Genomic DNA, 23,898 nt, shown 5'->3' on the forward strand with positions numbered 1-23,898 from the left:
TCTATCACCTCTCAATTTGTAGCTTTGCCCCCTCGTACAATCTGACGTTATCATTCTAGGAAAAAAGGTTTTCACTGTCTACCCTATCTAACCCTCTGATCATCTTGTTTGTCTCTATTAAATCGCCTCTGAGCGTTTTGCTTTCTAATGAGGACAGACCGAAGTATCTCAGCCTTTCCTCATAAGACCTTCCAGCCAGACCAGGTAACATCCTGGTAAATCTCCTCTGCATTTTTTTCCTATGCTTCCACATCCTTCTCGATATATGGTGCCCAGAACTATACACAACATTCCAAGTGTGGCCGCATTAGCGTTTTGTATAGTTGCAGCATGATATTGCGGACTAGAACTCAATCCCTCTATGAATGAAACCGAATACATCTTCTTAACAGCAATATCAACCTGGGTGGCAACTTTCAGGGATCCACGTACCGAGAACCCTCTGCAGATCCACACAACAAAGAAGCTTTCCATCGACCCAGCACTCTGCCTTCCTGTTATTCCAACCAAAGTGCATCACCTCACACCTAGCTGCATTTCACTCTATTTGCCACCTCTCAGCCCAATTCTGCAATTTATCCAAGTCCCTCTGCAACCAATAACATCTTCCAAACTGTCCACTACTCCACCGACTTTACTGTCTTCTGCACATTTACTAATATTTCCACCTTGTGCCTTCGTCTAAATCATTTCTGAAAAAGATAGACAAAAGTGGTCCCAAAACAGAACTTTGTGGCACACCACTAGTAACCGGTCTCCAGGCTGAATAGTTTCAACCAACCACAAGTCGCTGCCTTCTTTCAGAGAGCCAGTTCCTTATCCAAACTGCTAGATTACCCTCTATTGCATGCATCTGCATTTTCTACAACAGCCTAACATGTGGAAACTAATCAAAGGGTTGACTGAAGTCCATGTATACCACATCAACTGCCCTACATTCATTTCCATACTTGGTCGCCTTCTCAAAAAAACCTCAATGTGGTTTGTGAGACACGACCTACTCTTGATGAAACCACATTCACTATCTGAAGTCAAATTGTTCGTTGCTGGATGATTATAAATCTTATATCTTATAAGACTTTCCAAAACCTTTCCTACAACAGAAGAAAGGCTCACTGTTTTATAATTACCTGGGTCATCTCTCCTGCCTTTCTTGAACAAGGGCACAACGTTTGCAATTCTCCAGATGTCTGGTACGAAACCTGCAGACAATGACGACTCAGATATCAAACCAAAGGCTGGGTTGTATTGACCCAAGAATCCTCGGATAGATCCCATCTGTCCCAGAAGACTTGTCCACTATCACTCCTTGTAGAAATAATAACACCTGCTCGTAACTTACCTCGATCCTTTCTAGTCTAATATCTCGTACCTCATTCTTCTTCACTACAATATTCTCCATTTCCTGAGTGATAACCAATGAGAAATGATCGTTTAGCATATCTACAATCTCCACAGGGTCCACACTCAAATTCCCCTTCCATCTTGAACTGGTCTTATTCCGACAATAGTCATCCTTTTATTCTTCACTTACCTATAGACAGCGTTATGGTTCTAATTTATTCCATTTGCTAAAGAATGCTCGTACTCTTCCTTTGTTCTTCATAACTCCCTCTGTTAATCCTTCCTAGCTGATCTGTAATTCTCTATCGCTACATCGATGGACTTGAAAGTATTTATAAAAATAAAATTCTAAATCTCCCCATTTTGTGTGCACACTTTTGAGGATTAGCATTTTTTCTGAACCTGCTAATTGTTTGAAATATCATCAGGTAAATTCTGCAAAATGAATTCTTTCAGAGTATTTAAAAGCAGGCAGCGCCATGTCATAGTTTAATTTGTTTATTTGGAAATGCAAATTTTTGGAGCACTACTCCTTCGTCCACACAGCACAACGCCAGCAGATCGGCATCGGGGTTATCAGTAAGAAACTTCTGGAAGTGTCAATCCGTAGAACATTCCCCAAAACATTCTAGAAGTGGAATTCTCTAGAAAATTCTGTCAGCTACCTTCCACAGAATATTTATTACCAACCTTATTTCTGAACGGGCAAGCTTCAGTTTATTAAATAAAATGTAAGTTCTCGAGGGAAGAGATCCCGTTCTATGGCAAAGTGATATTGTATTGAAGTCCTGTCAGACAATTAAAGGGTGAATGCATTTTACTGAGCTTACATTTCTTCACTAACGATGATCAAACGCAATTTCGAATAGAGTGCAGAATTATCCCAATTAAAAGGAGTGGGATGGAATGTTTCACGAAGGCTAAGGTTTGTCCTCTGATTTACGAACGGTAAAGGCGGGACCTGTGTCTTCTCCGAAGGTTTAATGTGTAGGAATTTCCAGAAATCATTTTTTCTTATGGATGTGGGTCTGTGTGTTTGCAGTAAAGAGTTTCGAATCTGAACGGTTTGTTTTTGAAGAAAATGTTTTCAGAGCTTTTAGCAAAATCACGTGTCACAATCTGTGATTATTTTTCTTTCTAACTGACGCTTTTATCAAACAACTTTCCCCGTTACATTTTCTTTCAATCGATTAACGCTCACGAAACATTACTTTTAAAGGTGCACCAATCACTGGAATTAACAGCAACACTTCATCTTCACAAGTAAAACAGCAAATTATTTAGTTCATGGCTGGTTCCACTATTGGCACATGCCACACTATTTTTAAATGCCATATCCTCAACTAAACCGCTCTTGGTAATCTTTTGATAAACTTTTTCATTCAGTCAAAGTATATGTTCTCTCCAATCTGAACCCTCAACTTCTTCTTCATTAATTTCAGTGTTCCTCTCACCTCATGCCTGAAAACTGATATTGACTGAATTTGGTAAATTCATTTGTTACATCTCTTATTTCACGGAAGTAAAGAACGGAATTCCTTCAACCGAATCCTCTGATATACCAGTCTAAAAGCCCTCCACGCAATTTTTAAAATTTGATGCCTACGTTATAAAAACTCACTGCGATTCTGGAAGGGATGCATGGGATTGAACTGTGTGAATGTAGGGGTAACAGTTCATTCGTTGAATAATTTTGCCGTATATTTAGTCCTGTGATCTGTTTGCATTACTCTGAGTCGTTCATATCGAGTGAAAATTTAGAGGACCTCTTCTACAATCCATTTAGGTGATGGGACTCTCTCGGGAAATGTAGTTGACACATCGCTATTCGTTCACAAATGCAGATTCCCACTCTTTGGTCGAAGTCAGATGTCCTAAGCATTCAATTAAGACACTGGTAAATTTTTCTTCAAATGAGGAATGGGTATTAAAGTTGTTGGTTTTAGCTCTGCGAAAAGTTTTTCAATTACCTGACACGTGTGACATCTCGCCCCAAATTTTACCACATGCTTATGCTGTTCAGACTGAAAAAGAAACCTATGTTTTGGCTGGAGTTTTTTTTTTGAAATCAAATGACTTTCTCTTCGCAATTCATGTTCTGCCAATCACATCTCCTTTCTATCACACTGCAATAATATAATTTGATAAACTTCTATCCATTTGTCATCCATGTGAATGTGGGATACACTCCAATTCCTCTTAAAGACGTCTTTTTTTAAAGATAGCAACGTTCTTATGTGCAGTCAAATTTTTCTTCGATGTACGCTCTTTGGTACATCAGCTTCAATTTCGTATATTTCTGTTTTAAATCAGTTAATTTCTCTGAAGTGATCACGTGCAGTTTGTCCTCCACTTGTTCTCGGTTTCCTTTGCTCTTTACCATTTCATCCAGCATGGTCTCTGATAATTGTACTTCAACCTCCTTAATGCAAGGTATACCTCTGTAATACCTCAGTTGTTTGTTTTCTACTGTCTTTCCAACCACAATAGGTATCACTTCAAACTGTGATCCTGCTGTCTCATTACCAATAATAAATTCTCTTTGCGGAGACAAGAGTTTTTCCAGTACGGCAAACACCACTTCTCCCGTCTTCATCGAATATTCCAAACTCGGATTTTATAAAGGAGCAATTCTACTTTCCGCATGGACGTCTCCTATTGAAACGTATATTTCCTCACCACTCGACAATAAAGATAGACGTGCTGCTGTATCTCTCAAAATTACATTTCCTTCACTGGCTCTTCCCTACCCACACATGAAAGGAGATATGTAAATTTCTAAGTCAATATCTGATCAGGTTGCATCTGCTGTTGCAGCATTTAATCTTTTACCGAGTTCTCCATAACCACAACAACATAATGCAACGGCTTATTCAGCGTTTTCTCAAATACCTCTTCTCACTGCTTTTACTAAACTACAGACACTGAGAATTAACGTGGCCTACTATATTGCAGTGAAAACACATGAGTTGTTTTACGTCACTCGCCCCTTCATGGGTTTCCTTTTCTCTACCCTGTAGTAAACAATCGTTATTATCTTCAATGAGATTAGCTTTTGACTACCATCCAACGATTTTTCTTTTCCCCAATTTTTGCCCCTCACAGATTGAATTTGATTTCGGAACCAAAACTTGATTTATGAACCAACGCATAATCATTGGCCATTTCAACCACTAATATTGCAGCTTTAACTGTCAACACTTGCACGTTGTTATGGACCACACCACACCACTCTAAACATACATAAGCCGGCAGCGCAGACCATAAGTTTGCAATTTGCTTATGTCAGTGTGCAGAGACATTTATCCATAGTACGTTAGCTAGCTTGTCTACAAGGCTTGAATACGGACAAAATAATATTCACAAAATTACGGAATGATAAACAAAGAACAGATTCAAGACCACCTGCAGAACTCAGTCTATCCAAATTAGAATTAATTGCCCCGTTGCAAATACACATGACAGTCCCAATACACGATCCCCTTGTCATAGAATAAAAGTTTAATAGAGGTTTACAGGTGGAAGTCAGAAGGGCAGAAGGAGGTACGGTTACACAGCTTTTCATCACACCGTCCACTGCTAATCTGACTAACTTAACTTCTGGACTGAACTGCTCAACAATAGAGCTGGGCTCACCCCTTTCACCTGTACGGGATGTTTACAAAAATGCTTGGTACAAAAGCGTCATCTGTTTACGTATCAAGAAAAAGGCCTTTCGTCTCTGTACCCAACCCAGCCATTTCGGAGCCTGAGTATTTTACGTCCCCTCTGAGAAAAACCTAAGGTCTAAATATCCTTGACAAATGGAACTACTTTGAGAAAAAGGAACAGCTTTGTAACAACGTGAGTTACAAATACTTTGGGAAGTAAATATTCGAAATTATCCAAAACAATCGTCTCTCCAAGAGAATGATGTGTTTGATCTATTTGTCTTCCCTTATCCAGCTAACAAAAATACTTCATTTAATACATTTAATCAATGTTTGTTTGACCAGGCTTTCTCCTCAGATTCCTGAAATGTTGTCTGCAGGATTCACTCACTAGGTCATCTAACTTAAGATATCAATTTCCTCATTCTATTCCCAGATGTTTCCACTGAGAGCGAAGCCAATGCCTCACTGTTCGACCTACAAACTTTGTTTAAATCAACATTACCCACATATTGAACGACCACTTCATTTGTTAGCCAATTTCTCAAAAGAAATGAAAATGCCTTCTGCATCCTTCTCATTGAATTTGAGTAACATTTGGACCTGTTTATATAGATCTCATCAAGCCTTTGACTACGCTTAGTTTGCTCGTCATCGATAGTCTCTGTATTATGCCGACACTCTAACTTCACCGCTACCATTTTAAGTCGAGCTTTCCCTCCAATTGTCAACTTCAAAAGTACAAACTGTTTTTTTTCTGCTTTCAGCTTTCATCTTCTTCTGCTAGTGCACTTCCCTCCCTCTGTTTTACTCAACCAGGGAATTTGTTTTCTTTTATCTGCTTTTCGTCACAATTCAAACAGGTTGAATTCCTTCTCATGTTCAAGCTGCTTGACTGGCCATTTAAATGTAGGTATTTCCAAATATTCCCATGCAATTTTCAACAGTCTGAATTACTAATTTTTTTCTGCAATTAACTCATATTTTCGCGCGCACAATTGCAACCCCAACTCCACATAGTACGACAATCCCAACAGTTTGGCTTTGCTGACTTGCTGCAAGAGTCCTCCAGTGTCTTCAAACACTCCCCGAAAACTCTTAGTGACTGACATGACTGCACAAGGCAAACGCTGTTTAAAATAACCTAAGTCTAGAGCCGAAATAATAGACACTAAGATCTACCAGTCAAATCATACGAAAAAGAATCAGAAAATTGAATGAATGATTCTGAATACAGGCCAAAATTTGTTATGGGTCAGTACGGACCTCTGCAAAACATTTCACGAATTTAACCGACCGCCTATTTTTTTTTCTTATTGTAAAGCACATTGAAGTTTCTGTTATCAATGCAATGCAACTAGCCAAATTAATCAACATGAAGGGAATGATAATTTATTTGAGTATTGGAAGGAAATAAAAAAGAACTGAGAATAACTTAACTCAATTGGACATCTTAACAGAATGATAGTTAAAATTATTTTTATGAATTAACTTTTCCAGTACAGTTACGTCTGGTAAAAAGAACTGTTGGCAAAAAAGGTCCATCCAAGCAAAGTTTCTCACATGCAGTTCTCCAATGCAGGAGGACGAAAAATCCATGAGAAAATTGAGCGAGTGTAGTAACCTGGAAACGTTAACTAGTGTTTTCATATGACCCTTTCAAGTTCTGTTACTAATCGATAAAACAAAACCTAGAAATCTGGATCTACGAGAGTTGAGCACAAGCATTCAGAAAGCTCAATGCCTCCGAAGCTGTTAACTCAAGTGGCCATCAGTAGCCCGCTATCAACGTCTGTCTCACAATTTCTAGTCAAAACAAAAAAAAGTAAGATGTCCTCTTAAAATAACAGGATTGGCACAAATAATCTGGTGTTATTGAAAGGAGCGTGATTGCATTCAGAGGGTTATTTCTGATTTTTTTCCCACAGATCCAGACAGACCAGCTGATTTTCCCAGCATTTCGCTATTTACTGGGAAGAAAAGCTTGTCAGATGATGATGCATTGTGACTGTGTTTGGATTTGGTGTTTGGAATAATGGGATGTGATTTATTTAAAATCATCTTCTCGTTAACAAGGTAGAAATGTGTGTATACTGGTGTAGATCTTGAACATGTTGGAATATGCTGTTTCGAAGACAATGTTAAAAACAAAGAAACTCTCAATTTAAAGACGAAGCTCAGAACAAATGAATTTTTTAAAAAAAAATTAGTCACAGCGGGCGATTTGACACAAAGAATCTGAACGGATTCTAATCAATAATTCACTCTTGAAACTATTCTCTAGAACGTTTACCTCTCGTTTAGCAAGAACGCGTCCATCTCTGTGTTTTTTTTTGTATATATTCAACTTCATCTAACTTTTCCGGTTGAATGTTTCAAAGCATTAATGATATCTGCAACATTAAATGATAGGTCCTCCCGGGTTTTAACGGGCGTCCACTTAATTCTTAGGACGCAGCTGCAGTTCTACTTTATCCGAGAAGAGGATCCAACCTTTCCACTTTGAATCTGCGAAGTCACCTCAAATCTTATGTCTCAATGAAATCACGGTTTAACAATTGTAATATAAACAGCATACCGGTCTGGTTTTCCATCATTTCTGATAAGACAATTCACCTATTAATGTTCAGAGCTTGGTACTTATTCTCTTAACATGATTATATTCTGAAGGAAATCACTAGATAAATACTGACAGGATACCAAAGAAATCCTGCTACTTGGTTCTCTGTTCTCGCTTTCTTTACTTTCCCTTAATTTCGCTTTTGTTCCACTGTTATTACTCCCACTTCCTGTGCATTGCTTTTATTGCTGTTGTTGATCCCTCCAGTGGTCATTCTCTCTCCAGCAAATTTCCTTGCCGCTGTGGATTACCCTCTGTTTCCATATCACTCCCACAATTTTCTCACTGTCTCTATCATTTTGAAGTAAACTTATGGCCAGTTGCTGATCTAATTGATCACCAAAGCCATTAGCTTCGCTGATATCTTGCAGTTCTTGCAATAAATGAACCCACTAGTCTTTCAATGCTATCTGCTTCCGGTCATAATACGGAAACATACAATTCTGATCGTGTTCTTTCGCACTGTTCCTGCTTTCAGAGAACATAGAACATTACAGCGCAGACCAGACCATTTGGCCTTCCAGGTTAGGCCCACCTGTGAGATAAATCCGAAGCCCATTTAATCAACACGAATCTATTTTCGCCCATATGTCTATTCAATAAACATTTATATGATATCAAATTTGGCGCGTCCATACTGAGGTGGCACGTGGTTCAATGGGTAGCACTGCTGCCTCACAGCGCCAGAGACCTGTGGTCAATTCCCAACTCGGGCGACTGTCTGTGAGGAGTTTGCACATTCTGCCCATGTCTGTGTGGGTTTCCACCGGGTGGTCAGTTTTCCTCCCACAGTCAGAAGGTGTGCAGGTTAGGTGAATTGACCATGCTAAATTGCCTGCAGTGTTAGGTGCATTGCGTAGGGTAATGGGTCGGTGTGGACTCTTTGGACCGAAGGGCCTGCTCCGCATTGGAGGGAACCTAAAAAATAAACTAGTGTTGCAAGTAGTGCGTTCAACGCCCCGTCTACTCTCTGAGTAAAGAAATTCCTTTGATAGCTGTCCTATGTCTATCACTTATCAATTTAAAGTTAAGACCCCGTGTGCTATTTATTGCCATCCAAAAAAAGGATCTCACTCCCCACCCTATCTAACGCTCTGATTATCTTATATGTTTCCATGAATTCACTTCTCAACATTCTTCTTTCTAACGTAAATAGCCTCAAGTCCCTCAGCCTTTCCGCGTGAGACCTTCCCTCCATTCCAGACGTCGTCCGACTAAATCTGCCCTGTACATATTCCAGAGATTTCACGTCCTGCCATTAATGCGGTCACTACAAATATATACAATATTGGAAGTGTGGCCGCACCACACTGTTGCTGCATGACCATTGTATGCCTGCTTAACAGCTCTATCGATCTGGGTGGCAACTTTTATTCTCGAACACAACTCAATACTTTTTGTGACGCAGGACCGATACTTTACGAAACAGTGTTGACTATCTGCAATTAACTTGTTCCTTTCTATATCATTATAAGTCCTATTTCTTCTAAACCTTTCCTACACTTGACCGCCCCCCCCACCCCGACGAAGTAACAGTCACTGGTCTATAATTACCAGGGTTGTCAGCATTCCCCTCCTTGATCAAGCAAACAACATTTGCCATCCTGCAGTCTTCAGCCACTTTTCCTATAGAAAATGATGCCATGAAGTTCAAAGTCAAAGGTACAGTCATCTCCTCCCTGGCTTCTCAGAGAATCCTCGGATACATCCCATTCAGTCCAGGGGACATATATATTTTAACTGTTTCCAGCATTGCTAACACCTCCACCTTGTGAATCTCAATCCTATCCAGTTCACGAGACTGTATTTCATTGTTCTCCTCAAAATTATTGTCTTTTTTCAGTATGAATACTGATGAAAAGTAATCATTTATAACTTGCAGTATCTCCTCTGACTCCACACACACGTTTCCACTACTCTCGTGATTGGATATATCCTTACTTTCAGCATTCTTTTATTTCTGATATTCGTACAGAAAGCCTTGGGGTTTTCCTTGATCCGATCCAACAACGACTTCTCATGCTCCTGCAGGCTCTTGTTATCTCTTGCTTTCGTCCTTTTCCTGACTAACCTGTAAATCTCAAGCACACTAACCGAGTCATCACATCTCATCCAAACATAAGCCTTAACTTTCCTCTTGAGAAGAAATTTAACTTCCTTCCGAAACTTCAGCTCGCACGCTCGATAACGTCCTAACCGCATGGCAGATGCATACTTATCAACGATCCACGATAGATCCGCATTGTTACCATACTTTGAATTTCACCACAAATAATGTTTAATTGATTCAATCTTTTCCGGCTGAGCAGTTTGTAACCGGCTGAACATAAACATCACCAAATGCTTAGCGGAATTGAATCTGAACTTCCCAGAGCATTGCCAGCCAAGGGTAACTGGTCCAGTGATTTTCCTCCTTTTCCAACAACTCACACATTGTGCACAATGAAACGACAATTCTCCTTTCCAGTCTTTTACAAAACTATTTTTTCTTGTGCAACATCTTATGATTAGGCAACACAAGGCATGTCACTAAAGTTTCACATGTACAAATGCATTCTCCGAAATGCTTCGATAATCTCGGGAGAACACAACAAGATATCCACACAACGAAAGTGGTGTTGGGTCCGACAAATACCCAGTAAAGGGCACGTCATAAGTTGTCAGCTTCTTCTCTGTTTCAGACTGAACATTTCCTTCATACTGACAAAGGGACTGGTGGGTGTAATTCGACTTTGTTTGGTGGAGATTGGGTTCAGCAACTTCTATAGTTCGACTGAAAAGCAGGAATCTGGAAAAACCAGAAAAATAAGATATAAAAATTACAGTCCAGTTAGATTTTTAACCTGATATCCTTACATAAGTAGCACGAACAAGCAATGCTGCTGCAATAAAATTAAACCCTCGCAACAGCAGAGTCGAAAGTCATTCACGCCACACTCCACCGTGTGCAGTTCATGGCCTCAGCTTTTTCCTTAAATCCTTAATGAAGGGAAAGAATAGGACAATTCTTCCTGGTCTGATGCTTCACAAATATTTGTGTAAAAGCAAGTAGCGGAGGTCATTGCTAAGGCCTGATCTGTAACTTTTCAGTGTTCCCGAAATTCAGGAATTGTATCAATGGACTGGAACTTTTCTCATATCATTCGCTCCCCTCTTTCCCCGACAAAATTGTGAAAGGGATATTTAGTCAATCCCGCACTAAAGATCAGTTTTCTCAATTCACTGTGTACTCCTTCCATTATCCATTATCGAGAAACCAATACAAGTCGACATTCCAGGCTGTCTATTTCAAAAGGTAGGGGGTCTGCTTCTCTTTAGGCAGACACTCTAACACAATTACTGACTGCAGTAATAAAGCTTCATTTTTGTGTTGCTGCTCGAATAAACTGCTAATCTGTTAGAACAGTAACAGAGAATACATGTAATAGGTCACCTTTTCTGTGCGTCAGTAAATTACAGTGCTTTTCGTTTTGACAATACTTTTGTCCTCCAGGAGAAATTAAAGTCACGTGACAGGAATTAAATTTACCGATCGTTTCACAACTGTTTATCTCCATACTGAGAAAAGCAACTTTGTCTCAGTTTTGAGGGAAGAATGCTTGCGTAATAAAGTTCAGTGATATAAATCGCAAGTAAATTGTTTTCGATTAGGCTGGCAGCTGATCATAAAAAATAGGACTTATTTCCAAAATCGTATGGAAATACTGTAGTTACCTGAAATTCTGAAACAAAATCGGAACGGAATTTCCTGCAGAACCCCAACAGATTTGGGAGTATCTTTAAGAAGAAATGCAATGTTAATTTCTGTTATCTGATATGATTGATAAGACTTTACTTTATTTCTCCATTATTCACGTTTCTGTTTCAGATTTCCTACTTTCAATAAACAGGACCTTTTGGCGTTTTTTTCTCTTACCAAAGTTTTGCAGTTGAAATAACTGTAGTCAATTAAGTTGTGCAATAATTTCATAGATCTTCTGATTTGAACTTTATATAATTAGTGCCTAATTGTTTATCTGTACAGCATTGGACACCTTACATTGTGAACAATATGTTGCAACTGAGTTGATCAGCAAAGATCACACACTGTCTGTAATTAATATAACTCTTTTGATCTGGCCAATTTGGTCATACGTATGATGTTTAGAAATGTTGACCCGTCCCTTCCCAAATTAAATGCAAGACATGGAACGTTGAGAACTGCAGAATGTTACTGTTTTAAATTAGAATTGCCATTGGTGAATGCGTAACGATTGAATTTTCCAATTAATTGAAACTGACCGTTTCAACACTGAGTGTGACAAGTGAAGACAAAACATTCACAGGATACTGACGTCGCTATTTAGGTCAGCATTTTTCCAATGTTGCTAGGTGGCATTCGAAAAGGTGATGGTGTACGGATTTATTGATCTACTACAATTAATATACTGCAGGTACTCGTGCAATGCAGCGAGGAAGGCAATTTTGGCATTGCCATTGAATGAAGGAACAGGACTGCCACACTATTTCCAAGTCAGAAGGGTGAATGGCTCGGAGGGTCACTTACAGCTGCTGTTTTTTCCAAGTGCCTGCTATCATCGTCATTTGTGATGCGAGTGGTCATCAGTTTGAACGTGTTGTCGAAGGACCTTTTATGAATGTATGCAGTGAATCATTTTTTGGATGTGGTCCCAATGAAGCGCGTGTTTACTTTGAATTTTGTGTGATGTCAGGTTTGTTGAATGTTGCTGGAACAGGACTGGGTGAAAAGAAAGGGATTGTGGTACTCAAAAACGTGTTGATTATGTTTTTAAAAAGTGTATCTTGATTTTCTTGTAACCTTCCTCTACTGGGGGTAGAGCAATGACTCAGTTGTTGACACTGCTGCCTCACAGCGTCAGATTAGACTCCACTTCCAGTTGACTGTGCAGAGTGTCATCATTCTCCTCGTTTCTGTATGGTTGTCTTCCAGATGCCCCGGTTTCTTCCAACAATCCACAAGTAAGGTTGGTTGGCCATACTAAGTTGCCCACAGTATCCATGACTGTTTGGGTTAGCTATGTTAGCAATAGCTAATGCAAGATTGCCGGGATGGAGTGGAGCATTTAATGCTTGTAAGAGGATCAGTGCAGACTCAATGGGTCGGAATTCCACGATGTTTCACAATAATGCGAGGCAGTTCTCCTCCTTTCCAAAAATCAAAACATTTCGTTAAATTTAAACATGTGCGTCATTCCTACTTTAAATGCACTCGTGTTTCATTCAAATAAATCTACTTTATAATCTCTCTGGAGCCTAGAATCAGGTATAAATTTGGCAAAGCTCTGCATTGTGATGCAAATCTGAGAATTACTCATAAAATAGCACTACAATGTTTGGTGTTTCGCATTTAATAATCTCAGTCGCTCAGCATGTGAGATCGCTGTTCTTCACTGCAAATATTATTCTGTGCACTGAATGTCTTTTTATCAAACATTAAAAAGAGTGGATTTCCTCCATTCAGTAGTTGCAATTTATCCCGATTTTCATCATTTTTACCTGCTGCGTAAGTGCTACATCTCTTTCCATAATGCCACGACAGTTCCATTTTGGAATGTTGTCTGGTTATGACTATTATTCATTAGCTGCATGTTATTCTTCTAACTTTATGAATTCTTAATTTTAAAGACATTTGCTCTGCCGTTACTAGTAAAATTTTTGCCATTTATGTATTACATTTTTTCCTTGCACAATCTAAATTCATTTAATTAAAATGATTAATCTTCTTCCTTACTTGAAACATCTCTCATTGCAATTTCTCAGAGTCACTATTTCTGAAACTACAGCACGTAGTCTGTACTACATCAAAAACACAACTCATCATCAACGCCTCAAGGGCAAATAAATTCTTTAAGGCCACCAAGGCCCACATGCAACAAGTGAATAGGAAAGGAAACATTACACCACTATAGATTTTCTGTGCATTCAATTAATATGGTCGTCACCTGGTCTGCGAGGATTATTTTTGCTCAGTTTGAATTGTGGAGTAGGTGCTGCTGAACTGCTCCTGAGAGAGTGTTGGAGGAAGACAGATAGCTTGGAAGCGAATTTCCGGTGAGGGAATTCAATGTACTCATTCTGCAGCAGTGAATGGACAGTGCCACATTCCTCTGACACAATAGCGCTTTGCATGGAGGAGAACTTGCAGAAGCTAATATTTGCATTCAGTCGTGGACTTGCACATCATTGTGGTAAAAGCCAGGGGGGTTACAAGATGATATTGAACTAGTTTTAGCAAATCACTTCATTGTAGTTCATGAAGTGTACATATTGCTGCATTTGTTTGTGGCGCCTGGATGACACTAATGTATGAGTTGGAGAAGGGGTATCATTACTCAGCAGGTTTTTACCCCATTTTCAGCTTCTTCAGTGTTCCTCCATTCAATTAAGTGAAGGCTATTCCAACGCACTGCTGATTTCAGACTTGCAGATTGTAAACAAACCATTATAGAGGGAGAGGAAGAGAATTATTCACTGCATAATTCCTTGTCGCTTCCATCATTTTGGAATGAAACCTTGGAGATTAAAGTGAACATCCATAGGTATAAGGACATTTTTTTTCATGCAGATAGTTGTTTTCGGACACTGATGATTTGCAAATGTTACTGTCCATTTCCCAGCTCAAAACTGTTTTACCAATGTCTTCTTTCCTCATGACAGAGATTCCTCACTATTCTCGTTCTTTCAAATAGTGCGAAGTTCTACAATGCCATCAAAAAAAGAATCCAACATTGGACAAATTGGAAATAATCTTTGCGAGAATTTAAATCTCTTTCGTTTTTCACACTGTTACTGTCATGAATTATCAAACCGTGAACACAGAATAATGTTCGCAATATTCGGATCGTGAAATGCTATTGATCTGTGGAAGGGTGCTCCGTACCACATTTACTAAATTAAACAGTTACTCTGATTTTCAATAACGAAACATGGAAGATACCTCTCCCATCCACAAGATGTTCTACAGCAAATAGAACATAGTACAGTACAGCACAGAACAGGCCCTTCGGCCTTCGATTATATGCCGGCTATTTTTCCAACTCTAAGTTCAGAATACTCTACACCCATTCATGGTTCTGTCATCCCCGTGTCTATCCAAGAGGAGCCTAAATATCACCAATGCATTTGACTCTACTCTGACTGCTGGCAGTACATTCCACTCTCTATGTATAAAAAAAACTCTAACATCCCCCCTAAGCCTTCTTAAAGTTATGACCCCTCCAGATAGACATTTCCACCATGTGAAAAAGGTCTGTAGCTATCCATCGTACCTCTACCTGTCATCACCTTGTACACATGTAGAAAGTCAGCTCTCATTCTTCGTCGTTCCAATGAGAAAAATCACTATGTCCCTCAACCTTTATTCGTAAGGCATGCCCCGAGTCGAGGCAGCATCCTGATCATTCTCCTCTCCACTCTCTGAAAAGCTTCCACATCGTTCCTGTAAGGCGGCGACTAGAACTGAACACAGTAATCCAATTCTGGTCAAACCAGAGCTACAAAGAGCTGAAACATATCCTCATGGCACTTACACTCAAGCCCCATGCAAAGGAAAGACAACACACCATATGCCTTGCTAATAACCTTATCACATTTGGTGGCAGCTTTGACGGATCTATAGATATGGACTCTAAGATCTCTCTGTTCTTCCACATTACCAAGAATCCTGCCTTTATGCTTGTTTTTTGCATGAGGTTTAAAACTTTCAAAGTGAATGACTTCACACTTTTCCAGTTGAAAATCCATCTGCCACTCGTTTGGCCAGTTCTACATGCTGTCAATGTCTTGTTCCAAAGTATAACAGCTCTTCACACTATCCACAACTCCAACAACTTTCGTGTCATAGCAAAGCTTACGAACACATCCTAGCAGTTCCTCATCCATGTCATTTATAAATAAAGTCGCAAAGAGCAAATGTCCCAAAATTGATCCCTGTGGAACACTACTGTGATCTGATCTCCATGTGTTCCATCTCCCACTACCCTCTTTCTTCTATGGGACAGCCAATTCTATATCCATGCATATGCACATGTATACACTCAGCTCTCATCCTTAGTCGTTCCAATGAGAAAATCACTCTGTTCCTCAACCTTTATTAGTAAGGCATGCAGCATCCTGGTCATTATTCTCTGCACTCTCTCAAAAGCTTCCACATCGTTCCTGTAATGAGACGACTAGAACTGATTAGAACTGCTGCCTTCAAGCGTAAGAGACCCAGATTCAATTCCTGCCTCAGGCGACTCTCTGTGTGGAGTTTGTACATTCACCCCGTTTCTGCATGGGTTTCCTCCGGGTTCTCCGGTTTCCTCCCACAATACAAAAAATCTGCAGGTTAGGTGAATTGGCCAGGCTAAATTGCCTGTAGTGTTAAGTGAAGGTGTAAAAGTAGAAGAATGGGGTCTGGGTGGGTTGCGCTTCAGCGGGTCAGTGTGGACTTGTTGAGCCGAAGGGCCTGTTTCCACACTGTGGTTATCAAATCTAATCTAATCTAATATATAGACATTCTATGGGCATATCACATATGCCTTTCCATGCTCAGAATGAGTTTACCATGGGGAAACTTATCAAAGGCCTTCTTCAATTCACGTACACCACGTCAACTGTTCTACCTTTATCAACAGATTTTTTCACATCCTAAAATAATTCAATTAGTTTTGTGAGGCACGAGACCCCATGTCCTGATGAGACCGATATGAGATTACTGAGGCAAGTGAGAAAGGAAATATCTGGGCCTTAACAGATATCTTTGCAGCATCCTTGAGCAATGGTGCAGACCCAGAGGACTGCAGTTTTGCTTATGTTATCCTCTTGTTTCGGAAGGGTAACAGAAATAATCCAGATAATTATAGATCATTGAGCCTGACATCTGTGGTAGGAAAGCAGCTGGAAAACATACTTAGGATAGGATCTATTCTCTTCTTCGTTATAGGCAACACGGTCTTGTCCAGTGAACGTCATATCTTACCAATTTTGAGGAAGTTTCAAATTTGATTGATGAGAAAATGTCTGTAGATCTCACATACAAGGATTTCAGTAAGGCGCTTGACAAGGTTGCCCATGATAGTCTGATGGAGAAAGTGAATTAGCTAGGAGTTGACAATGCATTAACGAGATAAATAAAGAACTGGCTGGAGAACAGGAGATACAGAGTCGTCGTCAAAGGGAGTTTCCAAAATGGAGAACTGTGACCAGTGAGTTGCAACAGGGATCCATGCAGGTTCCAGTAATGTTCATGATAAACATAAATGATGTGGAGGAAGGTAAAGGTGTTCTGTTTTGCAAGTTTTCAGATGATAGTTAGATTGGATGTGCATCAGATAGTGAAGGGACTGTTAGAGAACGCAGCAGAACATCGAGAGATTGGAGAGTTGGGCTTACGAATAGCAAATGATGTTCCATTAGGGCAAATATGAGGTGCTGCATTTTGGAAGATCCAATTCAAGAATGAACCCCACGGTAATTGGAAAAGTACTGGGGCAAATACTTCTGCAGAGAGATCTGGGTTTCCAGATGAATTGTTCCCTGAAGTTAACAACGCAGGTCAAAAGAATGGTCAAGGAGGCACACAGCATGCTTCCCTTTCTTGGACGGTTATTGAGTACAAGAGTTGGCAGATTATGTTACAGTTGCAAAAGTCTTTGGTTCTTTTACATTTGGAATACTACGTACAATATTGCCAAAAATATGTGGATTAATGGAGAGTGTGCCGAGAAGGCTCACCGGGATGTTGCTTGTTATGGAGGGCGCTAGCTATGAATAGAGATTGCATAGATTAGAATCATTTTCATGTGATGACAGAGGTTGGGTGAGGGTACCTGATTGAGACAAAATAATGAGAGCTGCAGGCATGGTGGATAGCAGAAGCTTTTTTAACACCAGAGTGAGGTAGACAATGACTTGGGAGCACGAATTCAAATTGAGAGTGGAAAAGTTCTGGTAAGATATTCCCGGAAAGTTCTTTATTTTAAGGAAAGTATGTGCATGGAACACGTTACCACGTTTCGAGATGAGAACCTCAGCAACATTTAAAATGAATCTAGACGGATACATGCAAGTACAGGAACAAATGGATACAGACCATTAGGAAAGAGGTGACAGGTTCAGATAGAGGATCTAGATTGGCGCAGGCTTGCAGGGCCGAGTGGGCTATTCCTTTGTTCATTGTTCATTACTTTCCCCATAAGCAATGCTGACTATTTCTAATTCAACCATGTTTTTTTCAAGTAATTCAAAATTCTCAGACTCCACGCCAATACTTTGCCCACAACAGGCATATGACTGGCGTGTCTGCAATTCTCTTGGTTATACCCATTTTCTTTCTTGTACAACGGATGAGCAATTGCGAGCCTCCAATCATCTATCACTAATCTGGTGGACAGTGAGAACGTTAAGATCGTCGCCAAAGCACAGAAAATTCCTCTATCACTTTATGTAGAAGCCTTGATAACATCCTGCCTGTCACAGGAGATTTATCTATCCTTTTGCTTTTTCCAAAGTTCCCAGCACAACATCCTACCGAACATAACCTGTTCTAGCATAAAAGTCTGTTTCACGCTATCCTCAGAGACATCGAGATCCCTGTTAGTGCTGAATACTAAATCAAAGTATTCGATTAGATGAGATTGCCGACAGTGTTGAAACAGGCGACTCGACCCAATAAGTCCACAGTGGCCCTCCGAAGAGTAACCCATCCATACTCATTCCCGACCATGTATTACCTCTGAATAATGCACCTAAATCTACGGGCAATCTAGCATGGCCAATTCACCTGAATTGCATATCTTTGGACTGTGGGTGGAAACCCACGCAGACATGTTGCAAAATAAAAATAGGCTTTCGTCCGAGGCGGATGTCAAACCTGGGTCCCTGGCGCTGTGAGGTATCAGTGCTAACCATTGAACCACCATGTCGCCCAAGGATCTTATCCATTAAGAACCTCCCCTATTTCCTCACACTCCAGGCGCATGTTCCTTCTACTGTCCCTCATCTATTACCCTCACTCTTGCCATCCTCTTGTTCATCACAGAACTGTATAACGCCTTCATGTTTTCTTTCATCCTGTCTGCAAAAGCATTTTCATGCCCTCTTTTAGTGCCGCTAATTCTTTTCTTCAGGTCCTTTCTGTCCACATTGTAACCCACTAAATCCCTGTCTGATCTTTGCCTCCTCAAGTGAGCTTACTGAAGTAAGGCCCCTTCTTCTTGCTAATGAGGTATTCCACATCCATTGTCACGCAGGATTCTTTCAACCCACCATGCCTTCTTGCTTCAGTGGGACAAACCTGTCCGTCACTAACAGCAAGTTCTCCCTAAAGTACTTCCATATTTCTGTTGGACATTTTCCTCAGGATATCTGTTCTCAATGTAGGCGCCTCAGTTCCTCCCAAATAGCATTATAATTCCCCCTTCCTCAATTCCCATTCTGTCTGCTCCTGAAACTATCCATGAATATGGCAATATTAAGAAAGATGTGATCACGATCATCTAAATGCTCTCCAACCGAGAGGTTGTCTCTCTCTGATACCGTAAAAAATGGAAATCTAACTCCTAAAGGCGAGGAGCAACAGGTGTATGTGAACACCATCAACTGTGAGTTTTCCATGAAGCCGCATTCCATCCACTTCTGGAATTTGAGGACCGTTCATTCACTGCCAGTTCCTCAATATTCCGCATTTCCTTTTTAACAGGCAAGTGTGGGTGTATCTCCTCCTCATGACCGGCAGCACTTCCAGAGTTCAGTGTCATTGAAATGCTGAGAAAGGATGCTGCACCTTTCCCACGATACCACATCATGTAAAAAAGGACTTGTTAGGCAAAAATACGCTATCACACGATTCTTTTCATGTCATTTTATATTCTGCGTCCTACTGATTCTTCTCTGGTCGATAAATGATTATTCTTCTTTCGAGGATTCTATGTCATTGATAGTTTTATTCATCCTTGTTTCACTGCAGCTCAATTGCTGGACTTGAATGCAAAAGTATAATTGGCTACATTATCGTTGTGAGAATTACTGTTTAAATTTCAAAGCAAAGATTAATTATTTTATGGCTAACAATGCTTTAAAAACAATAAACTGTGTGTTTGTATCCCTTATGGGAAAGTTTAACAGTGTAAATTTCATGTCGTCGTTTGTTTATATGTGTGCATATAATCCACTCCAGGCTATGTCTAGGTTTTAAGCTCATATTCTCTCCACCTATTTACAGTACAAAATCATCAAGGTTGGATATTGTATGAAAATGAAACGTATGTATGACGTGCTGTATTTTCATTGTAGCACTTCTATTTGTATAACGCGAACAATGGCAGCTGTCATCGTTACTATACCTTCACAAGTCTCCGAAAATATGTTTCTGAAATGTTTGTCATGCAACGAAACATTTGAATTATTTTCCATACTTTTGTAATTCTTTGTTCGTGGTTTGATTTGGGAATTTCAAATTCTACATTGTGGTAATCATTTAGTCGACAGTACGTCAATTTTCTCCAGGATACGGGGAAACCCGTTCGATAAAATAAAGACATTCATTCTGGAAATAATCAGCATTTCTGGCAATGTCTGTGGAGGGAAAGCAGAGTTATCGTCAACACTGGCTTTTGAACCATAGTAGGCAGCACGCCTACCTGTGAATCAGCAATATCATTCGCAAGAACAACTGTATTCCTGGAGTTGCGAGTCCAGTACTCCTCCCACAAATTCTCCACTCTTTTATAAAACGCTAACCGCACTTTACATAACTGTGCGCTTTTTTCCTCAACATGAATTACTGTTACCAGCTCGTTTTCAGACAATAATCCTTCCGGAGTATATAGCCCATCATAATCCAGTAGCAGAGGCTGAGAGGATCCTGGGTCCCATCATACTGTAACGTCTTTATCTGCTACACCTGACCTATGTGAATAAACTTTACGTTAACAGGTGTATTGTTTAAATACGTCTGGCATTTCCTCCTTAACCAACATGCGATCAGTTTATACACTCTGATGCAGCTTTTGACTTTCTGTTACCATTCCAACAAAAAAAATCTAGGCTTATCCTGCCTTACCATGCGTCTTTTCCTATGCTTTTCACAGTCCATCTATACTGTGATTTATTTGATCAACTTAACTGCAATGAAAAGACTGGAGCAGTTGCCTCCAATGTCACCTTCAACGGTTTACATTTTAACTTCTGGTGAGTTTTCCTAATGACCTTCATTGAGATCGACCTTTCTGTTTCCACTGGAGTGGAATAGACTTGCTGCTCCACATTGCTCCAGGAGGACTGAGGGGATCCTCTTTATGAAACATAGAGATCAGTCATTTCATCAATAAAGAAGAGTGAAATAATAATCTGCATGAGAACAGAAACTGCGCGTGAAATGTTTTTCAATGTATCTGAGCTGAAATAGGCCTGCTTTTGTTACATTTACAAATCTTGACCTTAACATGTCTCTACCAATATCTCTGAAATGGTCAAAACATCGAAATCCCAGGAACCAACCCCTGCTGAAATTTGAACCACCTTATTCTGAATGCTCCTGATGTTAAATAGACATGCTTCACACCAACCTCTTGCTTGTAGATACCCTCTTGTGATCTTGAAACCTTATTTCTGACTTCAGTACTCTCAATTCCTCGTTGAGAAAACCTTAGCGACCAGGATGAAGGAATACACCAAATTATTTTATTCTTATAAAGGGAGCAACTGTGTAACAAGGGAAACGGTTGGCCCACTCAACGACACAGTAGGAAAGATATGCCACGAACCCGAGAAAACGGGTGTCATTTTTCATGAATACTTAAAATCGGTATCACCGATGAGAGGTACATGGCAGATGTTGAGGTGAAGAATGGATCTCTGATTACTCTCGGTCAAGCTAGCGTAAGGAGGGTGTTGAGTATTCTAAAAGGCATTAGGTGGACAAGTCCCCAGGTCCGAATGAGACCTACCCAGGTTGCTGAGAGAAGCGACAGGGAAAAAAGCTGAGGCTTTTGCAGACATCTTTGCAGCATCCTTGAGCGTGGCGGATGTCCTATTGAACTGGAAAATTGTAAACATTGTCCCCTTGTTAAAGAAGGCTCGCAGCGTTAATGTCGCTAATTGTAGATCAGTGAGCTTGACGTCAGTAGTAGGGAAGCTGCTGGAGAAGATACTAAGGGATAAGATATGTATCCATTTGAAAAATAAATTAGCTTATCAGTAATGGGCAACGTGGTTTTGAGCAGGGAAGGTCATGTCTTACAATTTAATATAATTCCTTTAAGAGCTGACAAATGTGATCGATTAAGGAAAGGATGTAAATGTCATATATGTGAGCTTTCCGATGGTACACTGATGGAGAAGGTGAAGTGGCATGGATTGTAGGGTGCTTGAACGAGATGAGTTGAGAACTGGTTAGGCAACAGAGGACAGAATGAAGGAGTGGAAGGGAGTTCTAAAAACATGGAGAACAATAATCAGTGGTGTACGACAGTGATCCATACTGGAACCACTGCTGCATGTGATATATATATATATATATATATATATAAATGATTTGGAGGAAGGTGTGAGTTTGTGGGTTACGTCATCATCAAGTTTTCGGATGACAGGAAGATTGATGGACTAGTGGGTAGTGAAGGGACTTATCAGAGAATTCAGCAGAATACAGATAGATTGGAGAGTTGAGCAGAGAAATGGCAGCTAGCACTTAATCCGGGAAAAGTGCGAGGTTGTCTGTTTTGGAATATCAAATTGAAGAGTGAGTAGTAATAGAAAAGTCGGTTGGAAAATTGATGTACACTGAGCGTGGAATTTTCAGGTCCATTTTTTCCTGAAGTTGGCAACGCAGGTCAAAAGAGTGATCAAGAAAGCAACGGCACGCTCTCCTTAATCGGTTGGTGTGTTGGGGACAATATTTGGCAGGTCATGTTGCAGCTGCATATGACTTTGTTTCAGCTACTTTTGAAATACTGTGAACGATTCTGCTTCCCACATTACCAAAAGGATATGTATGCTTTCAGGGTTGGAGGGGGGAGAGTGTTGTTAAAGAGGCGATTAACCAGGATGTTGCGTGGTGTCGAGGTTGCAAGCTATAAGGAGAGGTTGAGTTGATTACGATTATTTTGATTTTGAATAATGGAGGTTGAGGCGTGATCTGATTGAGGCTTACAAAATCATGAGAGATCTCGAGAAGGTCGATAGCAAGAAAATATTTCCTAGAGTAGAGGTCACAATTACTGGGGGAAGGCGAGTTCAAAGTGAGAAGGAGAAAGGTTGAGGGGAGATATGAGGGGAACGTTCTTCACGCAGATGGTGGTGTTTGCCTGAAATACGTTGCCAGCGGAGGTGGTATCGCCGGGCACGATAGCATAATTTAAGTTGTGACTTGACAGATACAGAAATTGGCAAAAAGCAAAGGATAGAAAATTTTTAGATAGAGGATCTGGATCAGCGCCGATTTGGAGGCTGAAGGGATTGTTCCCGCGCTGTAATTTTCTTTGTTCTTTATATTGACAATCAACAATAAAGCCTTGTTGTTGAAGATCATAAATCCATTGATCATAGCCACATTATTGCAAACATATTTGTTAAACATAATTCTAAAAATGAAATCGAATGAAGACATTGTGCATGATCAAGTTATTATTGAGGCAGAGCATTTCGACTATGTGCAATTAATTTCCCTAGAATACAAAATTTCTACACCTAATAGTTTTCATAAGAGTGATTTAACAATGCTTCTAAATATACTTCACTCCAGATACGAGTACATTTTAAATTGATTCTATCTGGTGTATCAATCTCACAGTCTGTGCGATGTTATACATGTGGAACGTGAAGGTTGCTGTAAACAGCATATCACTTCAGCTACTCACAACAAGCAACGTGCTGCCTGCACTGACCCAGCTTAAACACACAAATCCTTTTGCCCAGTATCCTCCATTAGTGAAGACTGAACAACATGTTTGATGAATTCTAGTCCAATCATGGACATCGCAGACGGGGCCGGCATGCATTGCTTATCCGTCGTGGCTGTTGGAACGTGAAGTTGAGCTGTTTTCTTGAACTGGTGTTGCCCATTTGCTGTCCGTCGACTTACAATACCGTTATGGAGGACGTTCAAGCAGATACTGAAGGCATGGTCTAACCTTTCCAAATCAGACTGTAAATTGGCTTGGAAGTAAACTTGCAGTGTGTCGGTATCTCATGTATCTGCTAAACATGTCCTTCTGGATTATTGTAGGTTTGCACTGTAATGTCTGACGAGCTTTAGTGAATTTATGCAATGCATCTTGTGGT

This window comes from Chiloscyllium punctatum, chromosome 43, assembly GCF_047496795.1.
Source record: "Chiloscyllium punctatum isolate Juve2018m chromosome 43, sChiPun1.3, whole genome shotgun sequence".
In the NCBI taxonomy this organism is placed as follows: Eukaryota; Metazoa; Chordata; class Chondrichthyes; order Orectolobiformes; family Hemiscylliidae; genus Chiloscyllium; species Chiloscyllium punctatum.